Source organism: Embiotoca jacksoni, unplaced genomic scaffold, assembly GCF_022577435.1.
Source record: "Embiotoca jacksoni isolate LCO1_2020_lvr unplaced genomic scaffold, fEmbJac1.0.p SCAF_21, whole genome shotgun sequence".
Lineage (NCBI taxonomy): Eukaryota > Metazoa > Chordata > Actinopteri > Embiotocidae > Embiotoca > Embiotoca jacksoni.
Window position 1 is genome coordinate 7,096,666 of NW_027185352.1, and position 13,238 is coordinate 7,109,903.

Sequence of the window (13,238 nt, forward strand, 5' to 3'; positions counted from 1 at the left end):
TTTTTTATCATTTATCCTTTAAGTCGTCTGTTTTTTTGTCCACATAATTCCTTTATTCTTCACACCCAAATCAAGTGCCTCTGTGCGCGGCAGATAAATAGGAATTCCAAACTCCAATGGTTCATTTGTCATGGTGTGAATTCCAAGACTGGAATCTAGAAATAGCTCGAGTGTTTCAAGCGCGGTTGTTGCCTGGGGCTCGGTGGCATGTAGGAGGCTTTGGTGATATTTGCTTTTTGCATATTTTCTACTAGGGGGCTTTTTTGGAAGGGAGATATGCACTTTTCCCATTGCAAACATTGCAAAAAAAAAAAAAAAAAAACAGAAAAGATTTTTTGTGTGTGTTCTGAGCTGCACGTTGTAGGAGGCTATGCCCATTATTTTGGTATGACATTACAGTTTTAATTGAATTGAATACAATTTATTCTTAAGAAAACTTTTAATTAAGTGCCATATGGACAGATTGTGGAGTAGTGGCCTCCATGATATTCCCTTGGGGACATTTGCTGCATAATTAAGAATATGAACTGTAATGACATGGTGAGATTTAATAGAAACTTGCAGTCTAAATAGGCATCGTTGGAAATCCATTATTATCCAGTTAGAGAGGGCCTGGTAGGGTTCTCAAGGGACAGTGGGCTCCCCAGAGTGTAACCCTGGGAACAGAAAAACCCACAAGAACGAGGAAAGGAAGGAAGGAAGCAGAAAAGGACGGAAGAAAGAAAGGAAATACAACACTTCCTCTATTATACTCCTGAATTTTAAGCGCGAGTTCTACACACCGTCACTCACTCAGGCTACAGTGGAGAAGCAAACTCTCTAATCTTTGCTTCTTTAAACATTTAACACAAGTGCCTTAGTTTGTGCTCTCCTAAAGGTCTTTTTTGTTCTGATAAACCAGGTCAAGGTGCTGTATAAATATTGTGCAAGTGTCAAAACACTAAATCCACAAAAAGTGCACACAGCTGTATTCAGCAACTCTAACATTTAGACACTCATGTCATTTGTCGACCTTCAGCATGGCCCACTTTTCAGCCTTTTATGTGGAGCAAAACACACTAGCAAGCTACAACATGGAAGAAAACCCTGGGTGTGCATCACCCAGAAAAGGGTTAGCTAATCAGACGAGAGAGTCACTGATGTCAATGCGCCTTAAAGAGCCAGACACAAAACAGCCTGTTCTTGGTAGAGGTCCACAGAGAAGCTTAAGAAAGAAGATATAAAACTATATTGAGATGGTTTTTGGCACTTAAAACGACAAAAACAGCAGAAATTGAACAACAGAAAAGTGTACAATATGGGACCTTTAAGTGTTTATGTCCAACTTAGAACATTATAAACATTCAGCTGGTGGACATGGAATGGACGGTCTTGTCAAATTCAAGACCTTAATGTGTGAAAAAAAAAAAAAAAAAAACTATCAAAGTAACCAAATGACCAATAAATATGAAAATTAAGTATCTAAAGTTAATGTATAGATAATAACATCAATAAAAGTAAATATACCTTAATCAGGAGCCACGGAAAATAATTCTTAAGAATACAACAGCGAGCATTTCATTTTGTTTGTCATCAGAGTTAAGGTATCTCCATACAAATTGAATTGAGCTAGAAAACAATATCAAGGCTGAGGAAGGACCTGGAGAAAGTTGCCTTATGGATGTAAAATTTACCAACTACAAGTAAAAGATTTGTCATGTAACTCAAAGGTTTATTCGAATTTAGTAATAATGCCTTTCGGCATAATTGTTATAGAATTTCCAGTCTTGTTATAAAACATCATCCCTGCAAAACACATATGGGGGCGGGGGGGAACAGTGACTGCTATATGTAGGAAGACAACTTTCTGATTCTTAAATCCTGCCTGCTAGTCACTGGTTGGTCGACTACATCTCCCCATGGGGAGACAGCTGTCACTGAGCACAGCACAGATCTAGAAGAATTGGGGTGTGATGATAATTCAGAGGTGTGGCATCAAAATAATACAGTTAGTTTAGTACACAACACTCGGGTCAGAACGTGTTGCAGCATGATGTCAGGGTGCTCGCCCTTAACTCGGTCGACACAAGTTATGGCATACGTGGAAATAAATATCCTGAACCTAATATCCTTGTTTGTTTCTCAATACTCAGTTCACAAAGAAACATCTGAGACGGAGAGAGTGAAGAATTAAAAGTTGACTGTTATGTTTAGTACACATTTTTATTTCCTGCAGGCCGTTGTTTGTCAACCATGTTTATTGTCTGAGGAGTCAAACATTGTCCACAGCTACTTTCTGTGTGGAGGAAACTTGAATGTCCGCAACAGCTCAGCGCTCAATTCAATTTCTGTCTGTCTTCTGGGGTTCTTCGATTGTCTGGAGCACGAATAACAGTCGAAGGAGAATACAGCAGGATGAGGCAGCTGAAGTCAAGGTAAACTATTTTCTGTGAACGACGCGCTACAAAGTAGAGAATTCCTCTGTTGTTAGCGCTTAGTGAGCAAACAAAACAAAGAAAGGGAACAACAAGTAAAGCAAAGATGTAAAAAGCTTGATGCACCACAGAACAGAGAGAAAAGAGAGGGAGAAGAGAAAGATTGAGAAGAAAGAAAGAGGGCGTTGAGGCAGCCAAGGAGAGGGGAACTATGGAGGCCAGATAACAAGAAAACAAAGGCAAAAAAATCTAAAGTGTGTGTGTGTGTGAAAAGAAGAGAGAAATAAAAGGAAGGAAAGACACAGTTAGCCGCCCGCAGAACAGAACAAACTCATTTACAGAGCAGCGGCAGACTTGAAAACAATTATCTGCCATCTCCGTTGCCTCTGTAGAAGAGTAGCCTGTTTTGTGGGTCTCTTTGTTTTTCTCAAGGACATATTCATTATTTCAGATGAGACCCATTTGAGTCTAAATAAAGACTTTCTCTCCTCTCTGTCAGATTCACTGGTGCTGTGATGTTGCATCTGAGGGGATGTGAAAACACGTTTGAAAAGGAGTCTGATGAAAGCACTTCTATGCCAGTAATGCATGTTCATTAAGTTTACCACCTCCTCTTCACATTTGAGTCCGGGTGCTAATATTTGTGGCTTTTTGTTTATCTGTGTTTGCACCGTGTGCAAGTTCTCTATAAAAAAAATAAAAAAATTTAAAAAAAAAAACTCAAAAAAACCCCCGAAACATTTGAGCAGTCGGTGACATGTTTTTCTTCCGTTCGCCGCCCACTACAATAGTCTTCTGTCCGAACGGGCCCTTTGAAAGCAGGCCACATCTACTCCTGTGCATGCGTGGAAGAGGAAGAGGCTGGTGCTAATCACATCCAGACAAAAGACACCTCTAACAAACAGTAAACAAGGAGCCAGAAGTCTTTTATGACTCACAGGGGACACACACATTTGCAGAAAGCGTGATTCCTCTCCAAATTAGAAGATTTTGACATTGCAAGAAAACATTTTTGCTGTTGTGTTTGTAGCCATCTGAGGTCACGACGCCAAACATGGATGGAATCAAACTGACACGGAGGACGACGTGGAGAAAGAACCGAGCGCGATTCAGGTCCCATCTTACCTGCTCGGGGAGGTCGTCTCCGCTTTAAGACCTCGGGGAGGGGGGGGGGGGGTGAAAGCAGGGGTTACAGGCACAAACAAACACACGCATGCACGAACGTACACATGCAAACACAACACACTTCAAATGGCCTTCAAGAGTCCTGCATTCCACATTTAATTGGAAGCAACTTAAAAAAAAAAAAAAAAAAGAAAGAAAGAAAGAAATCCACCACACAGCACCCTCCAAAGTAAACTTCTCGGAGTGGTGAGCCAGCCAATCACACGGGGAGGCCAGGTCTCCGGGGCCCCGCCCTCCAGAAATAGGCACAGATAACCCATTGTTGGAGCTCAAACAGTGGTCTTACTCACACACACACACACACACACACACACACACACACACACACACACACACACACGCACACACACACACACACACACAGATGACCTCGCACACAAAAACACACTAAGTCTTACTTGTGAAATCAGCCGTAAACATGTTTTGTGCAAAATGGGATCGGAGTCAGCTGCAGGTACTGTGAGTGTTTTCACAGCTATTTAATCCTAAAAATTGTACGAGAAACTAATGGAAACTAATGGATTGGAGTAAAAAGCAGAGCAGAGAACAACAGGGAGGACGAGGCTGTAGGAGGGTGAAAAAAAAAGAAAAAAAAGTAAAAAGGTATGCCTGGTAACTAGTTAAACAAATCGAATGTCACATTACAAGGGTTGTATTTTCTCTCCTCACACGCACACTTTTAGGATACAAGGGAGACTATTGAGGGTTAAAATTGTGTTCTTTTAATTCACACGTATTAATGTGATCTGACGTTTGCGCTGGAACATCAGAATGACAGCAGGTCTGCGAGCCCATGTGGGAAATTTGACTACTTTGATCTGAGCTTGTGTGACTGCAATCCGTGTCAAGATGAGGACAAAGGGCAGAGAACGAAAGAGAGGCGGCGGCGTATTTTCCACTGCGATTGTATTAAATTAATGTTGGAAAATAAATATGCTTTAATAAACAGTTTGACATTTCTTTAGCACCCAAACAACAAAACCGGAGACACTGCTATTTCTGCTATTCTCCCATATTTCCCGTAATTCAGGGCATTTGTTTACGTTCTGTTTTTTCATGTTTTAAAGCATGATTTAAACTCTCACGCTCTGAAATAAATAAATGTGTCTGAATCCAATCTGGATTAAAACATTATAATTGTGAGCATTTATCCCTGCAAATCCACAGCTGAATTTTTAAGAGGATGTGAGCACTAGTTTTTATTTAACGCAAACACACACAGGGGGGACATCTGTGCTGAACGCTGACCAAATCCGCGGCGACTTTACTCACAATACAATTTTGTTGGAAGTGTTAGAATTTGTTTCAAGTTGATGGCACAGCCTCCATTTTGAGTTGACTTTGATATCATTCTGCGAACAGTGAAATGTCTGGATAAGTGTTGCGTTTAGGCCAGCCATCTGTACCATCTCCAACTCCAAAGCAGTTAGATGCAGAGCAGCCCTCGAATTAAGAGGGGGGGGGGGGGGGGGGGGGGAGGGAGGGGGCGAGACGCCGCGGCGTTTTAAGTGGTTCACTGCTGGCATCTACTGGAGAAACGGAGAAGTCCAGGAGCGTGAGGAGACCCAACGGACCCTCGCTCTGCCGCTCACAGAGCCATCCCTGCTCTGCTCCTCCAAATAGATGAGTAACTCCGCAGATGAGGCATCACCTCCCCAGTTCCAGCAAGAACAACACACATGATGTGGTTTGCCAAAGACATGAATTGTACTAAATGAAAGATATAGGATAAAACAATATACTGGCTTTTTAAATGAAGACCAGCTGCGAAGTCAAAAAGTGCTCGAGGAATCATACGTCATCTTGAAGCACATAACATAAGGGACATTTTTCTGATGCTGAATGGAAAAATACATTGTTGTTGGTTTTTTTTATTTGTTTTTGTTTTTTTTATAAATGCTCCTTATCTTTACATCATCATTTACAGATTTTAAGAAAATAGTTGGATAGGAAAAATGTTGTTATTTATATCATTTGAACTGAGAACTCGGTGAGGAAGAAATTCTACTTTTTTTTTAGATGTTAATGTTATATTTGATCTTGAATTCCTGGTTTGGATCCCCTATTCGAATGTAAGGTTCCTCCTGCTTAAAAGTAGAATGATTATTTGTATTAATTACTCACTAAACGTAGATGTCAACTTTTTTTTTTTTTTTTTTTTTTTTAAGAAATCGGTTGTAAAATGATCACACATTTCACTTTGGATGCTTTCAGGTATTTCACCTCATCATTATTTTCTTGGCAGACAGGACCGAATGCTGGGCGAGTACGCGACAAACGAAAAGCAAAGATCGGAAAATAAAATGTAACTTGAAACCGCGAGATTATAAGAAGCTCGGTGATAGTTTTTTTTTTTTTTTAAAAACATCCAAGCCATGAAATATTTCACTGCTGCCATAATGGCCTCTCACATTACAAACTGATATATGTAGAGACTCAAAATCCAAAAGATTGCTCTTGAGAAAATAACACAATTGACAGCAATAATTAAAAGTACCTTCACATGCAGCACGGGAGTTTACCATGTTAAACTGTATGCATTTGTGTGTGTATGAATGCAAAGTGAGACCTAATGTGCTGGTAATACTTCTCTTTCCTCGAGGCACTGCAGAGCTAGAAGTGATTTAAAAATGGTGTTAAAAATATCAAAATGCTGGAATAATGTCAGGATCACAATATTATTACCAAACTGATACTCAAACTACAGATAAACTGTCATAATTGTTGATCATGTGCAGTTGTGCACTGTGCACACAAGTCCACTAAAGAATTTGTCAGTTTGAGCAAGTTGGAGTAAAAGAAATTCAAAGAAAATTCGATTACTATAGTTTCCACTTCTTCATTTTTATGCGTGTATGTTTGCGTATGTCCATGTGTGACTTGGGAAATCACTGCTCGATGCGGAGAGGCAAAAACAATCAGCGTGGGGAGAGAGCGGCGACGGAAAAGATCTCCTGTGTGAAGGAATTACTGTCACTTTTTCTTTTTTTTTGCCGAGAACAATTCTCATCTAATTCTTGTAATTGTTGCCTCATAATGTGACACATTCATATGAGCGAGTGCATTCAGCTCCGGTCTGTTTAGGGATGCTGCGGATTGAGTTAGAGAGTTCATCCGTTACAATGAAGAACAAAGCGACCCCCTATCTGTTTCAGACATTTTGGCTCTTTATGACGCCGAGTGCGGCTCCGAGGTTGTCAGAGAATTCAGACAAACAATGCATCGCTTTGAGATTCATCAAGAGCGCCATAATAAGATCCTGTGTTGTTGATCGTTTTGAAAGGGAGAGCGAGGGAGACAGAAGCAAACTCCAGACAAAAGGGATTGTCTTGATTATTTGTCCGTCAGCGATGTCAGGAGCATATTACGAACAGCGATGGCTGCGAGGATAACGGTGATTGAGATTAGGCCCTGCTGAGAAGAGCGAGGGGGCGAAGAGGGAGGAGAGACAGAGAGAAAGAGCGAGGAGAAGAAGAAGAAGAAGAAGAAGAAGAAGAAGAAGTAAAGAATAGATGTGACTCGACTCGGAGAGAGCTCTGTGATAACTGCCAGCCAACAGCCTGTTTGATCCTGAGGGATGGCAGAGGGATGTAAGGCGTTTGAAGCTGACAATCCCTTTGTGATGATAACACATGTTTTTCAGTGTGCGCGCTGATCCTCCCTCTCCTATTGTATTATGGGCAGCAGACGGCAGCTGCCTGGGCATTGTAGCGCTGCCGCTAATCTGAAACAATATCTTTAGGCCCGGCGTGGTTATGAGCAGCTGTCGGCATTGTGGGAAGCGCTGCTAATCTGCTTCAGTATCTTTAGCCTCTCGTTTAGCTCTTTGATCCTCTCCCATTATGCCTCCCTTCCCATCACAACGAGCGACTGAGCTTGGCAAAGCTGTGCTGGAATGTTGGATGGATAGCAGGAAAAAAAGAGGGAGAGAGGGAAAAGGACAAAAAAAAAATACACAGCACTCCCATCAGAAGCTCGTCTGCTAACAGATGTTTCTTCGCTGCTTTTCCCGCGTGTCTGTCTGCGCTTTCGCACCTGTCACAGCCAGTCAGGCAGAGAGACGGGGGGAAGATAGACAGTCAAGACGGGGAGACGCGGGGTCCTCACAGATATCACAGGAAGAAGAAGGAAAATGAAGCTTCTTCCCTTTAAGTCTGACAAACCCGTCATTTTGGTCTCCATCACGCTATTTAGGCTTTCACCCACAGGTTGTGATTCGGAGCGAGATCTGGATTCCCTCAAGGCACGAGCTCAGTTGGTTGACATCACTTCAGCTCAGCTTTTTCTACTTCCTCTTCCAGCTCAAGGACAAGCGAAGCACGTGGATGACACTGAACAACCTGGATGGGTGAATCAATGAAGCTTGCCATAGCAGGATGCTACAAGCGTACAGGTCAAGCGACGTGATTTTTGGTCATTTGATTATCAAATACCAGCGTCAAAAATGGCGAGCTGAGCAACCACAGCCAAAAGCGGCTTCGCTACCCTTTTCGGAGACTTTGTAAAGCCTCCACACCGCAGACATATTATTGCACCTTTTTTTTTCACACGTAACGTGAAATACGCGAGCCCGCCCGTATGTGCCGGGGGACGTGGTGTTGAGCGTTTAAGCCCGGTTCACACCAAAGATTCACGACGGTACGAAACCGTTTTAAGAAGGTTGCAGGAAAAGTTCCAGCAGTCTGAACTGGCTCGACTCAAGCCAGCTGATGGTGCCGCCTGTAACTCAGCAAAAGGGGCAGTTTTAGACTGGAGTTATCATGTTTTTTTCTGTTTATTAAAGGAGACATCAATTCTTTGATGGAATTGCTCCGGAAAAAGCCAGGAAGTTACTCAAATTCTCATTCTTAAGATGCTGCAAATTATATACAGATATGAAAAATGATTTAAAAAAAAAAAAAAAAAAAAAAAAAAAGCCGACAGTTAAACAGAAGTACAGAGAGTCATTGCTATGGAGACGTCACACCGTCTCGTCTAATTGCTTTTGGAATTGCGAGTTGTTGCAAATTTGAAATCCTCTCGTCGCAAAGGATCATTTTATCGCCCTGTCATATTGGCAGAAATGTTCCTTTTGGGCCGATGACCAATATTTTATTTTTAAGCCTTTATCGGCTGATCATTGTTGGGTAATAAGAGCTCTCGTGACCTTTGGCCAAAAAGGCCTCGCTGAGACTTTCCAAGTCAAAGATACAAGTCACTGTTTTCTTCTCCAAAAATAAATTCAGGCCAAATGTGTTAAATTGGAAGAAAATGTCTCACACATTATCCTTTTCGAGCATGCCCACCATCCTCAAACACTCCTCCATCACGCCAGAACCATAAATAGTCAGTCCAGTGTGATAAATTCTGTCTAGTTTCCAAAAACTACTAAATTCCATGAGGTAGAAACCAGAGGTGGTACAAGTCTCAGCTTTTCTTGTTGTGACAAAGTACTATCAAAACTATAAGCCTTCTTGGTAGGTTCATTCATCTAAATCTTGTATTTTCTGTCCCTGCATGATTAGGAGTTCATATTTTGGGAGGCACAAACAGTGCCTGGATGTAGGAAGACACAAACAAATAAAATGTGAAATAATTTTAGACACAGTCTGATTATAGAGGCAAAAGCAGCCCAAAAACCGCCGCACACCTCTCCTGCACTGCTTCATCAGTACAGTCTCTCGCTGTATTGGTCTCCTACTTCCTCTTAAGAGCAGTTAAGTTCACTGAGAGTGACCAAAATATCCAAAACAACAAGTGAAAAGTGAGAAAAAAAAAATAAAATAATGGGTCTCTCTTTGCTGTAGCTGTAGAAACTGCAGACAAGGGATCCAGGCTAATAGGCTAATTATGACTAAGAAACAAATCAGGTACGAGACAAATTACAGTCTTTCAACAGCTTTGACTGTTTGAGCGAGACAGTAAGTAGTAATGAGAACGTAATGAGATGAGGTAGGTGTAGCGGAGGTGTGTCTGCGTGTGGATCATTGTGTGTGTCAGTCGGGGTGCGAGCAAGCCAAAGCGAGCCGAGAGGATACAAGCTGCACACAATTAACAGAAACATAAATATCTCACCGCGCTTAAGCAAGCCATTAATCAGATATAAATAGAGCGAAGGAGCCCTTTGTGATTAACGAGGTGAGACTCGCTGCTAATTACGGTTTCCCTCTCCTCTGGTAATTAGGTTGCCGCCTTGAATGGGGATGACTGAGACTGCCCTGACCCCCCCCCCTCCACCCCCCCCACCCCCCCCAACACACTGCCATTGTTTGGCTCTGTGGCTCCTCGATGCGACTGCAGTAGACTCCATTTATGTGTGTGTTTGAATTATTTTCTCGTTCCTCCTGCGGTGAGCTGTGTGCTTTAAAGCATCTCGGGGCGGCTGAGGTGGGACCTTCTTCCTTCGTCTTTTGGTCTGCGCGGGAGGGTAAATGAACGGGTCCTAACTGTGTCGCAGACAACCAATCATAATTCTGCATTTTAGTTTGGCATTTGGGATGGACAACCGGAGTTCACACACACACACACACACACACACACACACACACACACACACGCACACGCACACGCACACACACAGACACACACACACGCACACGCACACGCCTGCTTGGACTTGAATTTAGTGTCATGTAGTATTCTAGAGACAACACACAAACGAAACACATCAAATAGGCTACAGCTCAAGACCTTGTTGCTTCATTCAGGATGGTTTTTTTTGGGGGGGGTGGGGGTGGAGGGGGGGGGGGGGGGGTTTAGTTAAATTACAATAACACTATCAGCTAAATTGAAACTGCATCAATGCAAATGTGATGTTTTGTTTTTATATTTAACAGGTTATTGGTGAGTAAATGCATATTCCTTAGTAAATAAGTCGCAGCCAAATTTTGTATATTATAACTTTTTTTTATTTTTGTGCACATTTCCACGACCCTTTCAAAATGGCCAGGCTCCACACCCGCCAGGTGAGGACCACTGTTTTAGAATATGGACGGACAACCGCTGCCAATTAAAAAAAAAACACAAGCAGATGATAAATTAGTATTTGGTTTTACATCTAAAAGTAAATCTCTCTTTCTCTGTATAATATTATTATCATAAAAAGGCTTACTTTCACTAGTAAGACACTGAAAACAATTTAAAATCAACTATATTAGCCAAATAATTTATATAATGCTTTTTTTTTGTTGTTATTGTTGCCAATTTTGTGACTTGAGTTGATGGTGAAGAGGCAAAGAGGATACAGGGGAGGAAGGGGGAAGACGTAACATGCAGGTTCCAGGGGGCTCACTCTTTAAATTGGTGCTGTTTAAATGTAATATTTCCATATACAGTGGGTATACGTTTGCACATTTTTATGTACATATCGCTTTCCTTTCTGATATTGACATCTATTCATATTCACTGTTTGCCTTGCCCTCCAGCATGTCTGAATCGTTCCCCAGCTAGTTAGAGGTTTGCATGTCAAAGCAAGCATGTGTTCGCAGGCCCGGCAGAATCCAAGAGTACCGGACCCGCTCGGGGTTCTGCGACGCGTCCACCACTATGTTCAGTAATAGTTCAACAAACACTTGGATGCGAATGCAACCTTTCAATCCATTTATTGGAATATTGCAGGTAAGCTGCTTTACTACATACATGCATTGCTACTTTGGCTTGAGAGGTCAACCACAAGCTTATTCCGATGGTTCGACTCCTGCACCGTCAGCTTCACGATGGCTTCTACCTCTACTTCGTGCCTCGTCTCTGTCACTGGACTTTAAGTGTTTTTTTAAACCCACAGAAACGTTACAGAAATAATCTATATTCTCTCTACTGGAGTCTGTTCGGCCGGCCCGAGATCCTTGGTGCTGGAAGTCCACTGCACGGGGCGTTCGCATTAAGAGTTTGGTGAAATGACACCTCTGATGGATGTGCATCGCAGCTGCGTCAGCACTTCTTTTCGCCCAGGCTGCAGCCTCTGACTACCAACAGGCTTACTTCACCGCTCCCTGACACACAGTCTGCGCCTTGGTGATATACAAGTGTAATCCATTATTACACACTTACACTAATTGTCTTCAGTTGGAAGTGGCTGCTATGACCTTTTTATGGGAAATGAAAATAAGTGGAGGCGCAGAACAGGCGATATTGGATTCTGTTGTTAATTAATGTGTGTATTATCTGGGTGGATGAAGCCAGGGGGAGGAAGTTAATTGAATTACAGTCAGCGAGTTGGATAATGCACTGTTGTAATTGTTCGACTGTATAAGACAGTGTGCACATTAGGGAGACGAAAGGCAGGCCTGATTTACTTCCAGAGAATGGTAAGAAATTACTTGTTTGGTTTTGGGGGTGTGAGGCATGAATGGCTTTCTAATTCATCCTTTGGGTTACTGTAAACATGTGCACTTCTAAAGCCTTATGTACTTACCACACGATTGCAGCACAGCCGAACAAACTAACACATTGCAGTATTTCTGCTGCAGTAAACTTTTTGAATTAAATCCATATAGCCTTTACTTAGATTATTTCTGATATATAACCAAATGTAACTCAATTGTAACTGTAACCAAACCTGGTCTTCGTCAAAGAAAAGCGGTCAGTGTTGCAAAGCAATCTAAGCCCGTTCAATGAGCTATTTTCTCGGGAAATTCAATATTTTCTTATTTGCTTTGAATATAGAGGTTCAATACAGGGCATATTAAGGAGCTGCCTTTATTTTAAATATAGAAATCCATGTTAATAAGCATTAACATCACAAATAATAAATGCTGAATAGGATTAATTTTTGACACCGTGGTGAGTTTTCTGGCAGGTTGAGGGGGTCTATGCTGAGCACTAGTTTCTTTCTGTGGGTTGTGTCGCCATCTTGCGGTCATTTCAAGTACAAACTCTAATCACACAAATACTTCCTTCCTCTCTGTCCCAGGTCAGCTGGGACCTGTTCAGATGGGAGAATTACAGATGTAATGATCTCCCAAAGACGCACAGAAATTTCACAGTAATATTCTGATGCCACTTAATACATTACACCTGTCATTTTGTTGCTGCAGTTTCATTTAGTGGCCCTTCTGGCCCTATTGAAGCCACGGTGCTCATTTTAGCTTCGGGATGGTTGAGAATAAAGCCCAGTTAAATAGACAATTAGTCGTACCAACAATTATAGTGAAGAAGTCATCATTTGCAATATCTCTCTAATGGGTTACACAACAGACTACATCATACTTAGTAGGTATATCAGAGACAATCAAAAAGTCCAGAGACTGTTCCTGTTGCGCGCAAACGGAGAGCGGCACAATGATGTGTCCGGAGCAGGAGGGGAGGGGGGCAATCTCGAACCTTTGGGAGCAAATAGTCAAAGTTTTGTCGCTCGTTTCACATCATATATGACTCACACATTTTGTCTGCAACCCAGTGTACCCCGGCAAGGCAGGTACACGGGCTCGTAGCCAACGCCACAACTAGAATCACTTGCACCTCTACACACAAACACACAAATTAACACCGACAGCATAACTTATACATACATAATGCTTTTGTTTTGCACTTGCTTTTTTTTGGAGCTGAAGGGCCCATGCTGCATGGAGTACTCAGCACCTCTAAAGTCTCCTTATTAAAGTGAGAGGGTAAACGCTCACTGTATAAGTAGCCGAGTAGGACTTTTGGGGGGGGCTCAAC